The sequence below is a fragment of the Scyliorhinus torazame genome, chromosome 10 (assembly GCF_047496885.1).
Source record: "Scyliorhinus torazame isolate Kashiwa2021f chromosome 10, sScyTor2.1, whole genome shotgun sequence".
Lineage (NCBI taxonomy): Eukaryota > Metazoa > Chordata > Chondrichthyes > Carcharhiniformes > Scyliorhinidae > Scyliorhinus > Scyliorhinus torazame.
In genome coordinates, this window is record NC_092716.1 from 193513518 (window position 1) to 193534826 (window position 21309).

General features: G+C 48.4%; 1 protein-coding gene across 6 annotated transcripts in view; it reads right to left on the reverse strand.

Moving 5' to 3' along the window:
* The window catches only part of ppfibp2b (PPFIA binding protein 2b), a 347825-nt gene extending 332711 nt beyond the window's left edge, over positions 1–15114 (reverse strand). For all 6 annotated transcript variants that reach the window (XM_072466213.1, XM_072466212.1, XM_072466210.1 and 3 more), the window contains exon 1: positions 14955–15114. The gene's annotated coding sequence lies outside the window, so the exon portion shown is untranslated. The remainder of the gene's footprint in view (positions 1–14954) is intronic.
* Positions 15115–21309: the final 6195 nt, after the last annotated feature.

Genomic DNA, 21309 nt, shown 5'->3' on the forward strand with positions numbered 1-21309 from the left:
CCCAGGAAACTAGTTCCACTGACCAGAATCCAATTGTGAGACATGTGGATCTGGTATTATTGTAATAAAAGGTCAGTCTTCCAGCACCAAACCCTTGAACTAAAGTAATGAAAAGGTCACTGCCATGGCTTCCAACACTCCCAAGTGCGGGGACATACGATATATCAGCCTGGATTGTAGCAGCAGCTTTTAAGCTCTTGCTTCACATATCTATGTTGGGCAAGATACCACCCACTTAATAGGGAACTCATAGGCCACAAAGCCCATGGGGAGATCTGTTGACAATCCCCAGTGTCCTTCTGGCCATCATAACACCCCTTTTCCAAAGTCCGTTTCTCCCTCAGTACTCCTGGAGCAAGGAGGATTATTCCGCCGCTTAGCAATCGGTCTGAGGTCCGTCGAGGGTGGAACTGGATTGGAGACCTCAGCTTCCAGAGGGAGTGTTGAAGAGTAACTGACACACATTCCTCTTCGCCATCTGCTTCAGGTCGGCACACCAAATACCTCTACTTCCAGCTCCGAATCAGTGTCCTCGTTGTCAAGGGAGATGGACACAGGGTTTGCTTTGGGCTGTATCCCTATACTAGTGGCGACCACCTCTGCGGCCGATGCCGAGGCTCACTCTAAGATGAACGCCCTACTTTTGTGGTGGCCCAGATGTTTCCTTACTACCTTATACTGGGCCTTCACTTTGTCGGACATTGGCCCGGTTTCTTCATTATGATTCCAGGGACCCAGCTGGAACCAGCTCCAACGTTTTTCACATAAAGCAGATCACCTGTCTTGAATATTCTTTCGGCTCTCGCAGAGCTGTAATTTCTTTTCTGGTTCTCTTGTTGGGACTCCACCCTCCCCTCCAGGTTTGGGAATAGCACACAACCACCGTCCCATTAACAAGTCTGCCAAGTGAATCCTGTTGTATGTGGAGATTCGGTCCTATAATCAAATAATAATGCCAATTTGCTCTCTATGGATGCTGCTGGGTGTTTGTTCATGCAGATTTTAACAGTCTGCATCGTCCGTTACACGAGCTCATTTGACAGCGGGTGAAAAGGTGCTGTTCTAATGTGTCTGATGCCATTGGATAGCATGAAGCTTTGGAACTCCCCGCTGGTGAAGGTAATACCATTGTCGGAAACCAGGACTTCTGGTATTCCATGCATGCAAAAGTTCGGTCTTAGTTTCACAATCGTAGTGGAGGACGTGGAGCCCATGCAATGCATCTCCAACCATTTGGAGTGTGCATCTACCAGGATCAAAAACATGGAACCCATAAAAGGCCTGGCAAAGTCCACATGCTCTTGCACCCGACCTGCCTGGCCGCTCCCATGATGTAGGGAGGCTGAAGGAGGAAGTTTTTGATTCTCGTGGCATGAATCGCACTCTCACCAAGTCTGTGACGTCCGAGCTGAAACCAGGCCACCAGATTTAGCTCCTGGAGAGCATTTTTATTTTATAGACTCCAGGGTGGCCATTATGTAGATCCATTAGTATCAAGCGCCACACTGGGACGACTACTCAGAACCACCTAAGAATGACACCATCCTAAACACAGTTCATCTTTCCTGGTCAGGTAAAGTTTCATTTCCTCGGAGGGTTGTCCCCACACTCCGCCGTTCGGGATCATATGCTTCAATTTTGACAAGTGTTGGATCCTTTTGTGTCCAGGCCTTGATCTGCCTTGCAGACACTGGCAAAGGGTCTAAAAATTTTAGGGTCATCGCAAACTCTTCCACTGATGGCAAGGGAGTTGGGCTTATTGGCAGCGTGAGGCGACTCAAAGCATCAGTATTAGCTATTCGCATTCCAGGGCGTTGTTCTAGGAGATCTTCGTAAGCTGCAATTACAGGGCCCAATGCGGGGGTAACCCCAAACACGGCCGCCAAATCCTCCTTCTCGATTTGAGAATACCTCCTCTCAGCACCTGAAATTGTTTTGCATGCATAGGCGATGGGCCTCTGTTCCATCTTTCCAGAGGTCTGAAAGTATTGCCCCAACCCGGTAAAGGGAAGAATAGAAAAAGTCCTTCGCCCATCGTGTCTGCATTGTCCAGAACCATCACCTAACTATTCTCATCCCATTCTCGGCACTTGGCCCACAACCTTGTATGCCCTGGGATCGCAAATGCACATCTAAATATTTCTTAAATGTTATGAGGGTCTCTGCCTCCACCACCCTTTCAGGCAGTTCCAACATATAACCACCCTCCGGGTGAAAATGTTTTTACTCGCATCCCTCTAAACCTCCTGTCCTTTACCTTAAATCTATCCCCCCTGGTTATTGATGTCTCCACTAAGGGCAAACGTTTCATCCGGTCTACTCGATCTATGCTTCTCATAATTTTATACATCTCAATCATGTACCCCTCTCAGTCTGATCTGTTCCAAGGAAAACAATCCAAGTCTATCCAATATCCTGGTAAATCTCCTCTGGACCCATTCAAGTGCTATCACATGCCCCTATAAATGTGGATTCCAGAACTGCATACAATACTAGTTGTAGCCTAACCAACATTTTATACAGTTCCAGCATAACGTCCCTGCTCTTAAACTCTATGCCTTGGCTATAAAAGGCAAGTATACCATGTGCATACAGTGGTTAAGAAGGCATATGTTCTGCTACCTTAAGGGATTGGTGTATATGCATACCAAGATCCTTCTGATCCACGGCACTTCTCATGGTCCATGCCATTTATCATGTATTCCTTTGCCTCGTTTGTCCTTCCCAAGTGCATCACCTCACTCTTTCTCGATTGATTCTATTTGCCACTGATCCGCCCATCTGACCAACCCATCTGCATCCTGTAATCGAAGGCTATCCTCCCCATGTCAGGAGGAGTTCCTTTCTGGGGTCGAAATGGGCCACGAAGTTGGATAACAGCAGCTGTTGTTTCACTTTCTCAAAGGCCTCCACCTGTGTTGCCTCCCAAGACTATCTTTGGTACTTCCGCAGTTCTGTGTAGGGGGGTCAGCAAGGAGGCCAAATTCTTGGCACTACCTTTGACAGTTGAAGGGCATTGGAGAGGAATTTTCCACATTTTTATTACCCAAAAGGTTTTTCACCTCTCACAGGAGATGGAATGGTCTTTGGTGGTTGAAGGGGTGTGGGGGAAAAGAGTATGTGACACGTGGTCTATATATTGCGATGCTCAAGGTATCATAGACATGTGGGACAGGCTGGAGGGACATGTGCATCTTTCACTTCTGGAAATTAACCAACTAAATTATAATAATCTTTATTGTCACAACTAGGCTTACATTAACACTGCAATTAAGTTACTGTGAAAAGCCCCTAGTCGTCACATTCCATGCCTGTTCGGGTACACAGAAAGAGAATTGAGAATGTCCAAATTACCCAACACCACGTCTTTTGGGACTTGTGGGAGGAAACCCACGCAAACACAGGAAGAACATGCAGACTCCGCACAGACAGTGACCCAAGCCGGGAATCGAACTTGGGACCTTGGCGCTGTGAAGCAACAGTGCTAGCCACTGTGCTACCGTGCCGCCCTAATTCTGCATTGTCTGAATTGTGCACAAATCACAGCAAAGAACAGAAAAGTGAAATCTCCATTGAGGAAATTGGAGAATGAGGATTGTCTCTGGGCTGCACTAACTCACACACCAGATGCTCGGCACAAAGAGAACGACCTGGTGGAAAAAGATCATCAACCTGGTCCTTATTCAGTATACAGTATAATTTTGAACACCATAATCCCATCTGCCAGTTATGCCATTGCTTGGAGTAGACAAAGAAAAGTGACCAATTCAGTAAAAGCTGCTGGAAAATTTCTCAAAAACCGACAGGATCTGGGAGAGACATATCATTATATCATAATCTAAAGTACCCTGACCAATCTCCTCCCAGGAACTTTGCACGTTCCCCTCAAGGAAGTGTAGTGACACCATACTCACTGCACAGAGGGTAATGGGTCAGTGACAAGTTATAGAATAATACATCACATAATACATCACAGAAGGGAACCATTTGGCCCAATATGCCTGTGTCAGCTCTTTGAAAGAGCTATCCAGTTAGTCCCTGCGTTTTCCCCATTGCGCTGCTAAACATTCCTTTTCAAGTACATATCTAATTCCATTCTGAAAGTTAAGGAATGAATTACAAGTAAGAAAGGAATTCTGCCCTTCAATCTCCAAAGTTCAGTGACTGAATCCCTAAATCCCATGTCAGTAAATCCCAAGTCAGTATTGGGGCAGCACGGTAACATTGTGGATAGCACAATTGCTTCACAACTCCAGGGTCCCAGGTTCGATTCCCGCTTGGGTCACTGTCTGTGCGGAGTCTGCACATCCTCCCAGTGTGTGGGTGGGTTTCCTCCGGGTGCTCCGGTTTCCTCCCACAGTCCAAAGATGTGCAGGTTAGGTGGATTGGCCATGAAATGAAAATGAATGAAAGTCGCTTATTGTCACAAGTAGGCTTCAATGAAGTTACTGTGAAAAGCCCCTAGTCGCCACATTCCGGCGCCTGTTCGGGGAGGCTGTTACAGGAATTGAACCGTGCTGCTGGCTTGCCTTGGTCTGCTTTCAAAGCCAGCGATTTAACCCTGTGCTAAACAGTCCCTTAATAATAAACTGCAGCCCCTTAATGATAAATTGCCCTTAGTGTTGGGTGGGGTTACTGGGTTATGGGGATAGAGTGGAGGTGTTGACGTTGGGTAGGGTGCTCTTTCCAAGAGCCGGTGCAGACTCAATGGGCCGAATGACCTCCTTCTGCACTGTACATTCTCTGATAAAACCTGGATTTGGCTTATTCAGTCACTGTTGAACCATGGCACTTTCAAGACCGGAATACATCAAGGAATATCTTCAAACTCTGACTAAAAAAGGAAATTTATGAAATGTTCTGAAATAAATGCCATGGGGCAGGGGTTGGGAGTGAAGAACTGGGTGGGGAAACAAGACAAGACCAAGATCTTCACTCACCGCTGCATTAAGAGGCTGCATTGGTTATTGTGTTGCCAACTCTTCAGAAATTCTATTTAATAAATTTAGAGTACCCAATTATTTTTTATTCCCCAATTAAGGGGCAATTTAGCATGGCCAATCCACCGATCCTGCATATCTTTTTGGGTTGTGGGAGTGAGACCCACGGGGAGAACATGCAAACTCCACACGGACAGTGACCCAGGGCTGGGATCGAACTTGGGTCCTCAGTGCCGTGAGTCAGCAGTGCTAATCACTGCACCACCGTGCCGCCCCACTCTCCAGAAATGCAATCTCCTGGATGCTGCAAGTAAACCAGTGAAAGAAAATCAACATACAAATTAGGAGCAGCGGGCCACTCAATCCCTTGAGCCTTCTCCGGAATTCAGTGAGATCATGGGTGACCTAATTTTAACTTCAACTTCACAGTGCCAGGGACCCAGGTTCAATTCCGGCTTGGATGATTGTGTGGAGTTTGCATGTTCTTCCAGTGTCTCCGAGGGTTTCCTCCCACAGTCCAAAGATGTGCTGGTTAGGTGGATTGGCAATGCTAAATTGCCCCTTAGTATCCAAAGGTGAGTAAGTTAGGTGGGGTTACAGGGATAGGGCAGGGTAGTGGGCCCAAGCAGGGTGCTCTTTCAGAGGGTCAGTACAGACTCATTGGGCCGAATGGCCTACGTCTGCACTGTAGGAATTCTATGGTTCACATTCCTGCCCACTCCTTTCACTCCCGATAACCTTTCACTTCCTTGCTCATCAAGAATCCATCTACTTCTGCCCCAAAGATATTCAAAAACTATGCCTCCTTTTAAAAGGAAGAGAATAAGTCTCTCAACCCCCAGAGAAAGAAATTATCATCTGTGTCTTAAATGATTGTCTCCTGTATAAGAAAGACAGGTTACATCTAAACGCGAGGGTCACTGATATCCTGGCTGGGAGGTTTGCTGGTGTCACTCGGGAGGATTTAAACTGATATGGCAGGGGGGTGGGAACCAGAGCGTTAGCTTAGAAGGTGAAATAGAGAACAAAAATAAGAGATCATCATCACCCTCAGACAGAGCAAAAAAGGTGACAAGTGTGAGAAGGGAGGTGGCCAATGGACTGAGGGTTTTGCACCTTAATGTGCACAGAATACAGAACAAGGTAACTGAGCTTGTTGCGCACATTGAAATTGGCCAGGGACTTCCGGTGACGGCGGGCGGGAGGCGGCCGCACAATGGAGGGCTCCCGGTCGGCAACGGCATTTTCGGGGCTTTAAGCCCGGTCCCAGGGTCCGCGGAGGCGGCAGAAGAAGGGAGAAGGCACAGTGGAGACACAGGAGGAAAAAAGGAACAAAGAAAAATGTCGAAGGTGAGCAAGAAAACGGCCGGAAAAAAAAACAGCTGGAGGTCTGTCGGGGAGTGGAAAGGTCACCGCGGGGTCACCAGGAAAAAAATGGAGGCTGGAGCACCAGGGAAGGCCGCACTGCTTATGGCTGAAGAAATAACTAAGGTGATGGCTGTGGAATTTGAAAAGCAGTTGGCGCAGATTGCGAAATGCATGGAGACGGTGAGGAAGGAGATGAGGGAGGTTGAGAGTGTGCTGGTGGAGGAGGCGGTGAGTGTGCTGGTGGAGGAGGCGGTTTCCCCGGTGAGGACGGCGGTGGCGAGCGCAGTGGCGGAGGTGCGAGAGCAAGGGGAGGCGCTGAAGGAAGTGGAGGAGACGTTATTGCAGCACGGTGATCAACTTGCCTCGATGGGGAAAGAGATGCGGAAGATGATGGATACTAACAAGGATCTGCGAGGAAAAATGGAAGACCTGGAAAACAGATCCAGGCGACAGAATGAGGATTGTGGGGCTGCCCGAAGGAGTTGAAGGACCGAAGCCGACTGAGTACTTTGCCGCGATGCTGGCAAAATTATTGGGGGAGGGGGAGGATCCCTCCCGATATGAACGGGATCGGGCTCATCGGTCGTGGAGGACTATACCAAAGGCAAGTGAGCCGCCAAGGGCAGTGACTCTGTGCTTCCGTAGGTACAGGGTGAAGGAGAAGGTCCTGAGCTGGGCCAAGCAGAAGCGGGTGGTGCAGGGGGCTGGAGCTGGTATACGTGTATACCAGGACTTTACGGTGGAGCTGGCAAGGAGGCGGGCTGCCTTCAACCGGGTGAAGAGGGCACTGTACATTAGTGAGGTTCGGTGCGGCATTGTATATCCAGCGACGCTGATGGTGACTTACAAGCTCAGGGACTTTTATTTTGGAATGGCGGAAGCAGCGGAGGAGTTTGCGAAAGCAGAAGGACTGTGGCAGAACTGACAAATTGAGGAATGGCCATGTGCCGATGTAACCTCATGACTGTATTTTCTTCTTTTTTGTATCACTGCGCACGGGTGTAGAGATTAAAGGAGCCAATGTGGTAGATATTTGGACAAGGGAAGGGACTGGACGGGACTTTCACTCGAAATGAGAGCTCTTTGGGGTATAGGTGGATATGCGGGGTTTGTGTGCTAAAAGGGGATCTTTGGGCTTTCCTAGGGCCGGGCAAGTGGGAAAGGGACCCGGGCGGGGGCCTCCATGCTGGCCGGTTTAAGCCGGCCAGTGAACGGGAGTGAGGTGGGGGGAGGGGCTGCGGCCATCGGAACCTGGCAGAACAGGGTCCGAGTGGTCTAGCCGGGGTGGAAAGTTGGGGGGGGGGGGGAAGGAACCGAGGTTGGGAGGAAGAGTTTTACAAGAGGCAGTGGACAGGAGGAGCTGGAGACCTGCGGTGGGGGTGGGGGGGGGGGGGGGGGGGGGGGGAGAGCTGTGTAAGATTAAGGGTGACTACGGGTAATCCCTGATTCCTTTTTGCCATTTGTTTATGTAAACATGCGGGTTGAGGTTTGGGAGTTGGTGGGTAGATGGGATCGTTGTTATTATGAGGACTGACATATCTTGCTGATTATTGTTTATTGTTGATGGATGTAAATGTGGGAGAAAACGTGAAAAAGGAGAATTAAAAAAAACATTTTTAAAAAGAAATTGGCCAGTACGATGTTGTGGGCGACGTGGCTGCAAAGGGATCAGGGCTGGGATCCAAATATACAAGGTTATATGTCCTATTGAAAGGACAGGCAGATGGGCAAAGGGGGCAGGGTTGCATTGTTGGTAAGGAATGAAGTTAAATCGATGGCAAGGAGCAATATAGAATCAGAAGGCATAGAATCTCTGTGGGTAGACTTGAGGAATCGCAAAGGGAAAAAGACCCTGATGGGAGTTATGTACAGGCCCCCTAGCAGTAGTCAGGATGTGGAGCAGAAAATAAATCAGGAAATAGAGAAAGCATGGAAAAAAGGCAATATCACAATAATCATGGAGGACTTCAATATGCCCATGGACTGGGAAAATCAGTTTGGGAGTGGATCCCAAGAAAAGGAATTTGTGGAATGCTTAAGAGATGGTTTTTTTGAGCAGCTTGTGATAGAGCCCACAAGGGAACAGGTAATTCTGGATTTGGTGATGTGTAATGAGGAAGACTTGATTAGGGATCTTAAGGTGAAGGAACCCTGAGGGAGCAGTAACCACAATATGATAGAAAGGGAGAAGCTAGAGTCAGATGTAACGGTATTACAATTAAATAAGGGTAACTACAAAGAAACAAGGGAGGAGCTGGCCAGAGTTAATTGGAAAAGGAGACTAGCTGGGGGGTTATTCGGGAGGCACAGCAGAAATTCATCCCAAGGAGGAGGAAACATGCTAAGGCAGGACAAGGCATCCATGGTTGACGAGGGAAGTCAAGGACAGCATAAAGGTGAAAGAAAAAACATACACAAAGTGGCAAGGATTAGTGGGAAGCCAGAGGATTGGGAATCCTTTAAAAGCAGGCAGAGGACAACTAAAAAAGCAATAAGGGGAGAGAAGATGAAATAGGAGTGCAAGCTAGCTAGTAATATAAAAGAAGATAGGAACAGTTTCTTTCAATATATAAAAAGATAAGAGGCGCAAAAATAGACATTGGACACTGGAAAATGTGGCTGGAGAAGTAATAATAGGAAACAAAGAAATGGCAGACGAACTGAATAGTTACTTTGCAACAGTCTTCAAGGTGGAAGACACCAGTGGGATGCCAGAGCTCCAGGAGAATAAGGGGGCAGCCATCACTAAGGAGAAGGTTCTGGGGAAACTGAAAGATCTGAAGATGGATAAGTCACCTGGATCGGATGCTCTACACCCCAGAGTCCTAAAAGGGATAGCTGAGGAGATTGTGGAGGCATTGGTGGTGATCTTTCAGGAATCACTGAAGGTAGGAAGGGTCCCAGAGGACTGGAAAGTGGCTAATGTAATAACATTGTTTAAGAAGGGAGGGAGGCAGAAGACAGGAAATTATAGGCCGGTTAGCCTGACCTTGGTCATTGATAAGATTTTAAAACTCGTTGTTAAAGATGAGATCGTGAGTACTTGGAAGTGCATGGTAAAATCGGACTGAGTCAGCATGGCTTTGTCAAAGGGAGGTCATGTCTGACAAATCTGTTAGAGTTCTTTGAGGAAGTAACAAGGAAGTTGGATAAAGAACCAGTGGACGTGATTTATTTAGATTTCCAGAAAGACTTTGACAAGGTGCCGCATAGGGGATTGTTAAATAAGTTAAAAGGCCATGGTGTTAAGGGTAAGATCCTGGCATGGATAGAGGATTGGCTGACTGGCAGAATGCAGAGAGTGATGATTAAGGGGTCTTTTTCAGGATGGCAGCCGATGACTAGTGGTGTGCCTCAGGGGTCTGAGCTGGGACCACAACTTTTCACAATATACATTAACGATCTGAAAGAAGGAACTGAAGGCACTGTTGCTACGTTTGCAGATGATACAAAGATCTGTAGAGGGACAGGTAGTATTGAGGAAGCAAGGGGGCAGCAGAAGGATTTAGACAGGCTGGGAGAGTGGACAATGAAGTGGCAAATGAAATACAATGTGGAAAAGTGTGAGGTTATGCACTTTGGAAGGAGGAATTTAGGCATAGACTATTTTCTAAATGGGGAAATCAGAAGCACAAAGGGACTTGGGAGTCCTTATTCACGATTCTCTTAAGGTTAATGTGTAGGTTCAGTCAGCAGTTAAGAAGGCAAATGCAATGTTAGCATTCATGTCAAGAGGGCTAGAATACAAGACCAGGGATGTACTTCTGAGGTTGTATAAGGTCTGGTCAGACCACATTTGGAGTATTGCGAGCAGTTTTGGGCCCCCTATCCAAGGAAGGATGTGCTGGCCTTGTACAGCGTCCAGAGGAGGTTCACAAGAATGATCCCTGGAATAAACAGCTTGTCGTATGAGGAATAGTTGAGGACTCTGGGCCTGTACTCTTTGGAGTTTAGATGGGTGAGGGAGGGATCTTATTGAAACTTATAGGTTACTGTGAGGCTTGGATAGAGTGGACGTGGAGAGGATTTTCCGCTTGTGGGAAAAACTAGAACCAGAGGACACCATCTCAGACTAAAGGGAAGATACTTTAAAACAGAAATGAGGAAGAATTTCTTCAGCCAGAGGGTGGTGAATCTGTGGAACTGTTGCCTCAGAAAGCTGTGGTCGCCAAATCATTGAGTGTTTTTAAATAGAGAGACAGATAGGTTCTTGATTAATAAGGAGATCAGGGGTTATGGGGAGAAGGCAGAAGAATGGGGATGAGAAAAATATCAGTCACGATTGAATGGCGAAGCAGACGCGAAGGGCCGAGTGGCCTAATTCTGCTCCTTATGTCTTATGATCCCTACTTCTAGATTCACCCACAAAAGGAAACATCCTTTCCACATCCACCCCATCAAGTCTCTTCAGGATATGTTTCAGTCAACAGCAGATTTTAAAAAAGACCTTTGGTTCAATTTTCTTCGAACACTGTCAATTATTCGTGAGAAAAATATTGGAGATGGGCAAATATTGAGATGCAGGATGTAATGTGATCAAACCTCCAGGAATATGTCCAGCCAAAGTTGGCAACCCTGCTGTATGACTCACATCATATATTATGGCAAAATAAGAATAGTACGAATTGATAATTATGGATGGCACAAAAACACGTGCAGAATTTGATCCATTGTTGAATATTCAGACTGAGGCATGAATGGGTCTAAATAACAGTTTATAAAACAGTGAGGCTGCACATTAATGGCACAGTAATTAACTTGAGCTATAATAGGCTTTATTTTGGAAATAATTTGTTCCCAAATGCTCAATACCAACGACTTGCCAATATACAATTGAGTTTCTTTTTGATCACAGCTGCTAAAAGTTACAACCAATCAGCACAGTGTTAACCCTTCACTACCCAGAGGTTTATAGAACTGTCACTCATTAGGAACTTGGAAATTCCTATTTGTGGGCCATCTTCATAGTTTGATTTGTGATTCCCACAAGGTAGCTGGTTTAGCACAGTAGGCTAAACAACTGGCTTGTAATGCAGAACAAGGCAGCAGCGCAGGTTCAATTCCTGTACCGGCCTCCCCGAACAGGCGCCAGAATATGGTGACTAGGGGCTTTTCACAGTAACTTAATAAATAATAATAATAATAATAAGTGTGTTGTGCATGTCTCTAGATATTCAAGGCCAAAATGACAAAGAGCAACATTAAAAAAAACAACGCCTACAAATAATACGTTACCTTCATTGGTCAGTTGCCAACTAGAAACCATTTGTTCTCCTTTAACCATCTTATCAACTTGCCTGACCACCTTCAAGGGTTTGTGTATATGGATAGCATATATTCATCTGCACACATGTTCATCTACTACACCTTTCACTACCTCGCTATTTATATGTAGTACAGTCTTTCAATATTAGTCCTCCAAATCTTTACAATTTTTCATTGAATGATGTTGCTTGCTGCCTTTTCACCATCCAGTCTACGCTATGCTGCAGCCTATACAGTATCCTCATCGCTACCTACTACTTGCTAAATATGGCAGCATCTGCAAACTTTATAATGTTGCTCCCTATATCTGGGTCTAGGACCATAAGAAATAGGAACAGGAGTTGGCCATTCAGCCCTTCAAGCCTGCTCCACCATTTATTCAGATCATGGCTGATCTAACACTTAACCATGTCCACCTTCCTCCCTTTCTCCGTGACCCTTAATTCCCCTACTAATAAAAACTATTGATCTCAGCCTTGAAAATGTTCAAGGACTCAGCCTCCACAGCTTCCCGGAGTAAAGAATTCCAAAGATTCACCACTCTTTGAGAGAGCCTAGGCCATTTATAAAAGTTGGAAAGAGTAATTGACTCAAAACTGGCCCTCGGGGAACATTACTGCAAACCAATCTGAAACCATCCATTCGCCACCTGCCATTGCTATCTGTAGGACATTTCCAAAAAGTGTTTTATAGTTAGTTCAGATAATTTGAAGTTTAGTCAGTGATATAATGGAGGAAATACATAAGTTAATTTGTGCACGCTTAAGATCCCACAAACAGGAATGTGATCATGACAAAATCATCTGTCTTTGTGAGGTTGATGGCGGGATAAATGTTGACATAATCGCTTTACTCTTCTTTGAAGTTGTCCCATTGGATCTTTGATATCCACTTGACAGGGCAGACGGAGCCTCAGTTTAACTTGTTATCTGAAAGAAATCATCTCTGACAGTCCAGTACTCGCTTGTCAGCCTAGATGACATGCTCGGAAATGGATTTGAATGCATAACCTTCTGAGCCGAGGTGCAAATTCTACCGCAAAGCAACTGCAGATATTACATCTAGTGTTGGAAACTCTGGTTGGACCATAATCCAGGATGTTTAACTGCAAGAACCCACCCCACTTCACACCCACATTTCCACGATAGACACCATTATTAATTGCTTGCTCCATGATACCCACAATCCTCCATGCCCCATTAATGGGTCCATGCATTTTTATGTAGAGCACAGATAGACATTGCCTTCTTGGTGGTTGGGACCCCAACACAGGCACCCCATCAATCACATTAAACATTCGCTGCCTCCACCACCAGGGTACCATGGCAGTAATGCATACATCTAAAAGATATGTCACCGAGGCCCCTTTGACTGTACCTTCCTAAACCAGTACCTCTGCTGCTGAGAAGGCACTTGCAGAAGGCACTTGGGAACATCACCACCTGCAACTCCCCCTTCAAGCCACACATCATCCTGATTTAACTATAGAGCAGTTTGTTCATTGTCCCAGTGTCAAAATCCTGGAACTCCCTCGCCAATTGCACTATGGGAGGTACCTGCACCACATGGACTGCAGCTGTTGAAGGTGGCACACCACCATCGTCTCAAGAGGCAATAAATCCTGTTTTTTGCCAACCATACTCACATCCAACGCACAAATACAAAAATGCAAATACAGACTATGCCCTTCCTAAGGTCTATGACTCATCCCACACCAAATACTGCAGCTACTCACTTAGCCACTGGTGGAGCTCTACATGATGAAATTTTTTTTTTTTAGTCGCCTAAACTTAAATCATCTACTGCCTCATTCACAAAAATGGTCAGGTACCACATCTTAAAATGCTCAGTAAGGAAACAGAGGGGAAAGGGACGATTGAGCAGATGTTTATCCTTTGCCTTTTAATGCAATGACGCACAGCTACAAAAAAACTGCACAGTGGCAAAGTAAAAGAAATTACTTTAATTATTTAGGCTTCTTAAATTATTAAAACATGAACTATGGAAATGGGACACTATAGCGCGAGTTCCCTATTACCAGCTTAACGATTAAACACCTCCTACAAGAGCAAAATAGTCTAACTTACATTAACCCAGTCCACCTATAAAAACTTGCTTCACTTTTAAACACTTAGCGGCATGTGGGCAGAGAGAGTTAGACATCCACCCGGGGCCGCAGCGTTAAAGCAGTAGACAGTGGAAATCTGGCACCCATTATTTTACTCCATCCGATTTTATGCAAAACAAAAAAAAGAGAAATCTCCCCGCCCCCCCGGGACAAATTTCTATCGCAAAATGGTCTCGTTGCTGAAACGGTCATTTTTCTTTATCACAGGATTGGAATTAAATAGTAACCCATGCAGTGGTGTAAAACAAGCTGGTCATTTGCGGGCTGTTGTCTCTTGTGCTGTGAAACTGATGTACACCAGTTTTGGTGCATTCACGTGTCGACAGATAGCAAGTCGCTGAGATGTTTTTTGTTTTGAGTAGGGGGTTGGGTGTAGAGGGTTTGTGGGAAAAGAGGAATGGCCCTTCCCACCGGCCCCTTGCATTCAATTGCAATCTCAGGAAGGCAGGATGAAAAACAGAGTTCTGATGATTACTGTTTTTCAGATCTAGCATCGGGCAACTGACACTGCAGAGGAAATAAAAGTTAAATCCAATTTCCCCAGTGGGTATTTTAACGAGAGGCTTGTGCCTTTAAAACACAGCGTTACTTAAAAGGGTTGTTTTCACAAGAGGAGAAAGAGAGAAATAGTAAACCGCATTAACACTACAAAATCACAGGAAACTTTCCAACAAGTTACCTCTGGATTCCAGGGTTATTCTGGAAAGGGTAAAGCAGAGCATAATGTCCAACAGCAGTAATACATATAAAAGGTAAAAATGGAACGAGACATCTTACTGGTTAAAGGAGGGTTATATAATCAAGAGAAATTTCACCTCCTCAGCGTTAAACCAAATATCGAAACCACTACAAAAAAAGGGCGACTAATTCAGAATTAAAAGCAATCTCAAGTCAGCAATTCCCAAATGCAATCATTTACACAAAAGTTAATTTGTAAAACCTCTTCGACAAAAAAAACCCAATCGATTCAAAAAAATTAGATTTGCAATCAAAAATTTCATTTAGAAAAATCAATTAAAATGCACAAATTTAAATTTGCAAAATTTAACTGCATTTTTAAATGGGAAAAATACATTTGCAAAATGTTAAGTTAAATTCATGCATCAGGGTAGGGGGGGGGGACTTTTCGTACAAGTCGCAATTTAAATCAAAATGGGTCAATAACAGTCAGGGAGGGGGGTGGGGATAGCAATTTTCTGCTCACTTTCCCTCATGAATTCAATGACTTTGTGGCGAGAGTGAATGGCCCTCACCTGTCCCCGTCACTCGCTGTAATCTGAGACGCTTCAAATCCGCTGTACGAACTTGCCTCGAGTCCAGAAGAGTGAGGAATCTAATCTGCAGCAGTCCACTGTTCCCAAACTCTCATTTCCCTCTCTTGTCAGTCTCCATGAGTTGGCAGGAGTCCCGTGAGGGGCGTGTCATGTGATGAAACAATCCCTGACAAAAGGGGCGTTGCTTTCGCACACAATAATAACAGTGCTGGGACAGATTGTTATATCACATCTCAGCTCCTGCCAGCACCACACGTTCCTCTTTTCCCTCCCTCCCAAAAGATAAGAGAAACTTGTTTGGGGTGTTCCTCGGCCCTGCCAAGCTGCCTGCCTTGACAGTCGGTTCAGCAAACGTTTCCTACGGAATATGGGGCAGACTGATTTATTCTGGCTCCTGCCACTGATTCAACCATCTCCTAGGCCACTTGTCCAAAGTTGAATTATATTGTTTGCAACCTTGGTGTGCTCCTTGACCCCTCAGCTGAGTTGGTGATCCATATCTGCTCCATCACCAAGATCATAAGCTCCATATCTTCGCCCATGCCTGCCCCAGGCTTCGACTTGTGATACTGAACCCCCTCATCTGTACCCCTGTCACGATCAGACATGGCCCTCTCGGGCTGATTTCCCATTCTGCACACACTTGGGGCCATCCGACACACCCATGTCCTAATTCACACAAAGGCCCATTTACTCATCACTTCTGTACAGCTTGCTGACCTACAAATCCTTTCACATCCCCAACACTTCAGAATTAAAACCGTCATTGTAGCGTAAGTGGCCTCATTTCTCCCTGTTTGTTTAATCCTCTACAACTCTCCCCCATACTCTCTACTCCTCCAACTTTGTCCTCCCAATTCCTTTCCTCAATCATTGGTGACCAATTGCTTTAGGTCTGTAATGAGCCATAGTCCATGAGGGAGCATCGGCATCTCTCTCTGTAGCAAAGTGAGAGACAAGTTATACAGCTTGAGGAACATCACTCCACACGAAGCATAGGCAAAGTAAGGAGGTAGTCCTCCCTGAGCTGGTGCAGAGATTGAACCCATGCTGTTCGTGTTATTTTTGCACATTCCAGCCATTGGACCAATTGACCACCATCTGAGCATTGGAATTTCCTCTCTAAACCTCTGCAGTCTCAGACCCTCTCAGCTCCTTTAAGGCATGGTTTAAAACCTACCATTTTGCTCAAGCTCTTGGTCACCTGTCCTAATAACTCGTTTTGTATCTCAGTGACAAATGATGAGTGATAATCGCTCTTGTGAAGTCATTTTACCACATTAAAGGCACTGCATAGTCACAGTTTCTTTTCATATTCATAGATTTTACTGTGCAGAAGGATGCCATTCGGCCCATCGAGTCTGCACCGTCTCTTGGAAAGAGCACCCACTTAAGCCCACACCTCCAGCCTATCCCCATAAACCAGTAACCCCACCTAACCTAAGGGCAATTTATCATGGCCAATCCACCTAACCTGCACATCTTTGGACTGTGGGAGGAAACCGGAGCACCCGGAGGAAACCCATGCAGACAAGGGGAGAACATGCAGACTCCACACAGGCAGTGACCCACGTCGGGAATCGAACCTGGGACCCTGGAGCTGTGAAGCAACTCTGCTAACCACTGTGCTACCACGCCCCACTGTTGTTGTCAATGAGGATATGAGAAGCAGTTGAGGACTCTGGGTCTATACTCGTTGTAGTTTAGAAGGATGAGGGGGTATCTTATTGAAAATTGCAGGATACTGAGAGGCCTAGATAGAGTGGACATGGTGAGGATGTTGCTGCTGCTGCTGACCTCCTCTGAACGCTCCGCGAGATAGTCTAGGAACGGTTGCCACTGCCTGGAGAACCCTTGCACAGACCCTCGCAAGGCAAACTTTATCCTCTCCAGCTTAATGAACCCTGCCATGTCATTGATCCAAGCTTCCACACTAGGGGGCTTCACATCTTTCCATAGTAGCAAAATCCTCCGCCGGGCTACCAGGGACGCAAAGGCCAGAATACCGGCCTCTTTCTCCTCCTGCACTCCTGGCTCGTCCGATACCCCAAATAATGCCAATACCCAGCTCGGCTTGACCCGGGCGTTCACCACCTTGGACATAGTCCTCACAACACCCCTCCAAAACCCATCCAGCGTCGGCACGACCAGAACATAGGGACGTGATTTGCCGGGCTCCCCGAGCACCTCCCACATCTGTCCTCCACCCCAAAGAACCTACTCAACCTCGGCCCTGTCATATGCGCTCTGTGAGTAACTTTGAACTGTATTAGGCTGAGCCTGGCGCAAGAGGAGGAAGAATTAACCCTACTCAGGGCATCAGCCCACAGACCCTCATCTATCTCCTCCCCAAGCTCCTCCTCCCACTTGCACTTTAACTCCTCCACCGAGGCCTCCTCCTCTTCCTTCAGCTCCTGGTAAATCGTCGAAACCTTGCCTTCTCCAACCCATACAACCAAAATCACCCTGTCCTGAATCCCACGTGCCGGACGCAGCAGGAATTCCCTCACCTGCCGCCTCACAAACGCCTTCACTTGCATGTACCTGAAAGCGTTTCCCGGGGGTAGCCCAAACTTCTCCTCCAGTGCCCCGAGGCTCGCAACCGTCCCTTCGATGAACAGGTTCCCCATTCTTCTAATCCCTGCCCGATGCCAGCTCCGAAACCCCCCATCCATCCTTCCCGGGACAAACCGATGGTTCTCCCGAATTGGGGACCAAACCGAGGCTCCCACCTCGCCCCTGTGTCGCCTCCACTGCCCCCAGATCTTTAGTGTCGCCGCCACCATCGGACTCGTGGTGTACCTTGTCTGCGAGAGCGGCAGCGGTGCCATCACCAGCGCCCTCAGTCTCGTGCCCACAGAGGACGCCATCTCTAGCCTATTCTACGCCGCCCCCTCTCCCTCCATTACCCACTTACGGATCATCGCCACATTGGCAGCCCAATAATAGCCACACAAATTCAGCAGCGCCAGCCCCCCCTGTCCCTGCTACGCTCCAGAAACACTCTCTTCACGCTTGGGGTCTTATTCACCCACACAAATCCCATGATGCTCCTGCTTACCCATTTGAAAAAGGCCATGGGGATCAAAATGGGAAGGCACTGGAACACAAAGAGGAACCGTCATTTTGACCGACTGCACCCTACCCGCTAGTGAGAGTGGCAGCATATCCCATCTTTTAAAATCCTCCTCCATCTGCTCCACCAACCGCGTCAAATTGAGCTTGTGCAGGTCCCCCTAGCTCTTAACTACTTGGATCCCTAGGTACCGAAAGCTCCTTTCTGCCCTCTTCAGCGGTAGCTCATCTATCCCCCTTCCCTGGTCCCCTGAATGCACCACAAAGAGCTCACTCTTCCCTACGTTGGGTTTATTCCCAAAAAAGTCCCCAAACTCCCTAAGGATCCGCATGACCTCCGCCATCCCCTCCACTGGATCCGCAACATACAACAACAGGTCATCCGCATACAACAACACCCGGTGTTCCTCTCCCCCCCGGACCAATCCCCTCCATTTCCTAGATTCCCTCAGTGCCATGGCCAGCGGCTCAATTGCCAGTGCAAACAACAAGGGGGATAGGGGGCACCCCTGCCTCGTCCCCCGGTACAGCTGAAAGTATTTCGACCTCCGCCGATTCGTAGCCACACTCGCCACCGGGGCTTTATATAGCAGCCTGACCCAACTGATGAACCCCTCCCCGAACCCAAACCTCTGCAATACTTCCCAAAGATACTCCCATTCCACCCGATCAAAGGCCTTCTCCGCGTCCATAGCTGCCACTACCTCCGCTTCCCCCTCCACCGAGGGCATCATAATCACATTGAGGAGCCTCCGCACATTTGTATTTAGCTGCCTACCCTTCACAAATCCCGCCTGGTCCTCATGAATCACCCCTGGGACACAGTCCTCAATTCTCGTAGCCAGCACCTTCGCCAGCAACTTAGCGTCAACATAGAGGAGCGAGATCGGTCTATACGACCCACATTGCAATGGATCCTTGTCCCGCTTCAAGATCAAAGAAATCAGCGCCCTGGACATTGTCGGGGGCAAGGTCCCCCCCTCCCTCGCCTTATTAAAAGTCCTCACTATCAACGGGCCCAGCAGGTCCACGTATTTCCTGTAAAATTCAACCGGGAACCCATCCGGCCCCGGGTCCTTCCCTGCATGCATGCTCCCCAATCCTTTAACCAGCTTCTCCAGCCCAATCGGCGCCCCCAAACCAGCCACCTCCCCCTCCTCCACCCTCGGGAACCTCAGCTGATCCAGGAATCGTCGCATCCCCTCCTCCCCTGCTGGGGGCTCAGACCTGTACAGGTCCCCATAGAAGTCCCTAAATACCTTGTTTATTCTCACCGCACTACGCACCGTATTCCCCCCTCTATCCTTGACTCCACCAATCTCCCTCGCTGCCTCCCTCTTATGAAGCTGATGTGCCAGCATCCGACTCGCCTTCTCCCCATACTCATACGCCACCCCCTGCGCTTTCCTCCACTGTGCCTACTGTGCCTCTGCTTTCCCCGTGGTCAACAGGTCGAATTCCGTCTGAAGGTTCCGTCACTCCCTAAGTAGCCCCTCCTTGGGAGCCTCTGCATACCTCCTGTCCACCCTTAAAATCTCCCCCACCAACCTCTCCCTCCCTTCTCTCATCTCCCTGTGGGCCCGAACGGAGATTAGCTCTCCCCTGACCACCGCCTTCAATGCCTCCCAAACTACACCCACTTGCACCTCCCGTTGTCGTTGGCCTCCAAGTATCTTTCAATACACCCCCGCACCCGCCCGGACACCCCCTCATCCGCCAACAGTCCCACATCGAGGCGCCACACCGGGCGCTGGTCCCTCTCCTCCCCAAACTCCTGCTCCACCCAATGTGGGCCCTCTTGACCGGCCCGTTCAGGCCCCTCACATTCCAAGTTATCAGCCGGATCGGGGAGCTACTCCCCCCCCCCCCCCCCCCCCTGCCGACTAGCCATCTCCTTTTCTAGGCCAGCCACGTGCCCGCGCCTCCCACACCCTCCAGTCCCCCAGGCGGCAGACTCCCGCCCCGACTACCTCTCCTACTTCCAGCTCCCCTTTGGCCAATGCAGCAGCAACCCATTTCTCCCCCCTCCCCCCCTCTCCCCCCCTCCCCCCCGCTAGATCCTCATCTAGCCATTTTGCTACCCCCATGACACTCCCGCAAGTCAGCTGACTCCTGCTGACCCCGGCCTCTCCCGCTATTCCATCGACCCCCCAGTGTGTGAATCCCCCCACCCCTTGGCAGTCAGTGTTCGCCCCTCTCCAGCACCGCCCTTTCCCCCCAGGCCCCGCCCCCATCCTTCCCTAATGCGAGAAAAAAGCCCGCGGTGTCCTGAGCCGGCCCCGCCACCTCTGGCGCAGCTCCTTTTTGCGGCCTTACCCCAACTCCCCATCTCCGGGCCTCCACCAACCCCTCTTCCTCCGCGGGGCCGTGCCCCTCCAACACCGACGCCCACACTCTCCCACAGCCCCCACATCAAATCCATTCACCCATCCCCACCCAGCACCAAAACAAAAAGAACATTCCCCAAACGCAGTAAACACAGTAAACATCCCCCCACGACAAACCCTCAGTTTGAATCCAACTTTTCAGTCTGGATAAAGTTCCATGCCTCATCAGGCGATTCAAAATAGTGGTGCCAATCTTGGAACGTGACCCACAATCACGCTGGCTGCAGCATCCCAAACTTATCCCCCTTCCGATGGAGCACCGCCTTAGACCGGTTAAAACCAGCCCTCTTCTTAGCCACCTCCGCACTCCAGTTCTGGTAAATTCGGATCTCCGTGTTCTCCCACCTGCTGCTCCGCTCTTTTTTGGCCCATCTCAGGACACAGTCTCTGTCCATAAAGCGGTGGAACCTCACCACTACAGCCCTTGGCGGTTCGTTGGCTTTGGGTCTCCTTGCCAGGACCCGATGAGCCCCATCCAGCTCCAGGGGCCTCAGGAAAGCTCCCGCGCCCATCAGCGAATTGAGCATCGTGCTCATATATGCCCCGGCATCGGGACCCTCCACTCCTTCAGGGAGACCCAGAATTCGAAGATTCTTCCTCCTCGACCTATACTACAGGTCCTCGAATTTTTCCGCCCACCTCTTGTGCAGCGCCTCGTGCGCCTCCACCTTCAGCGCCAGGCCCAAGATCTCGTCCTCGTTCTCCGAGGCTTTTGGCCGCTCCTCCCGGATCGCCGCCCCTTGGGCCTTCTGGGTCTCCACAAGCTTCTCAATCGCCGCCTTCATTGGCGCCAGCAGTTCTGTCCTCAGCTCCTCAAAGCAGCATTTAAGAAACTCCTGCTGCTCCTGCGACCACTGCGCCCACGCTGCTTG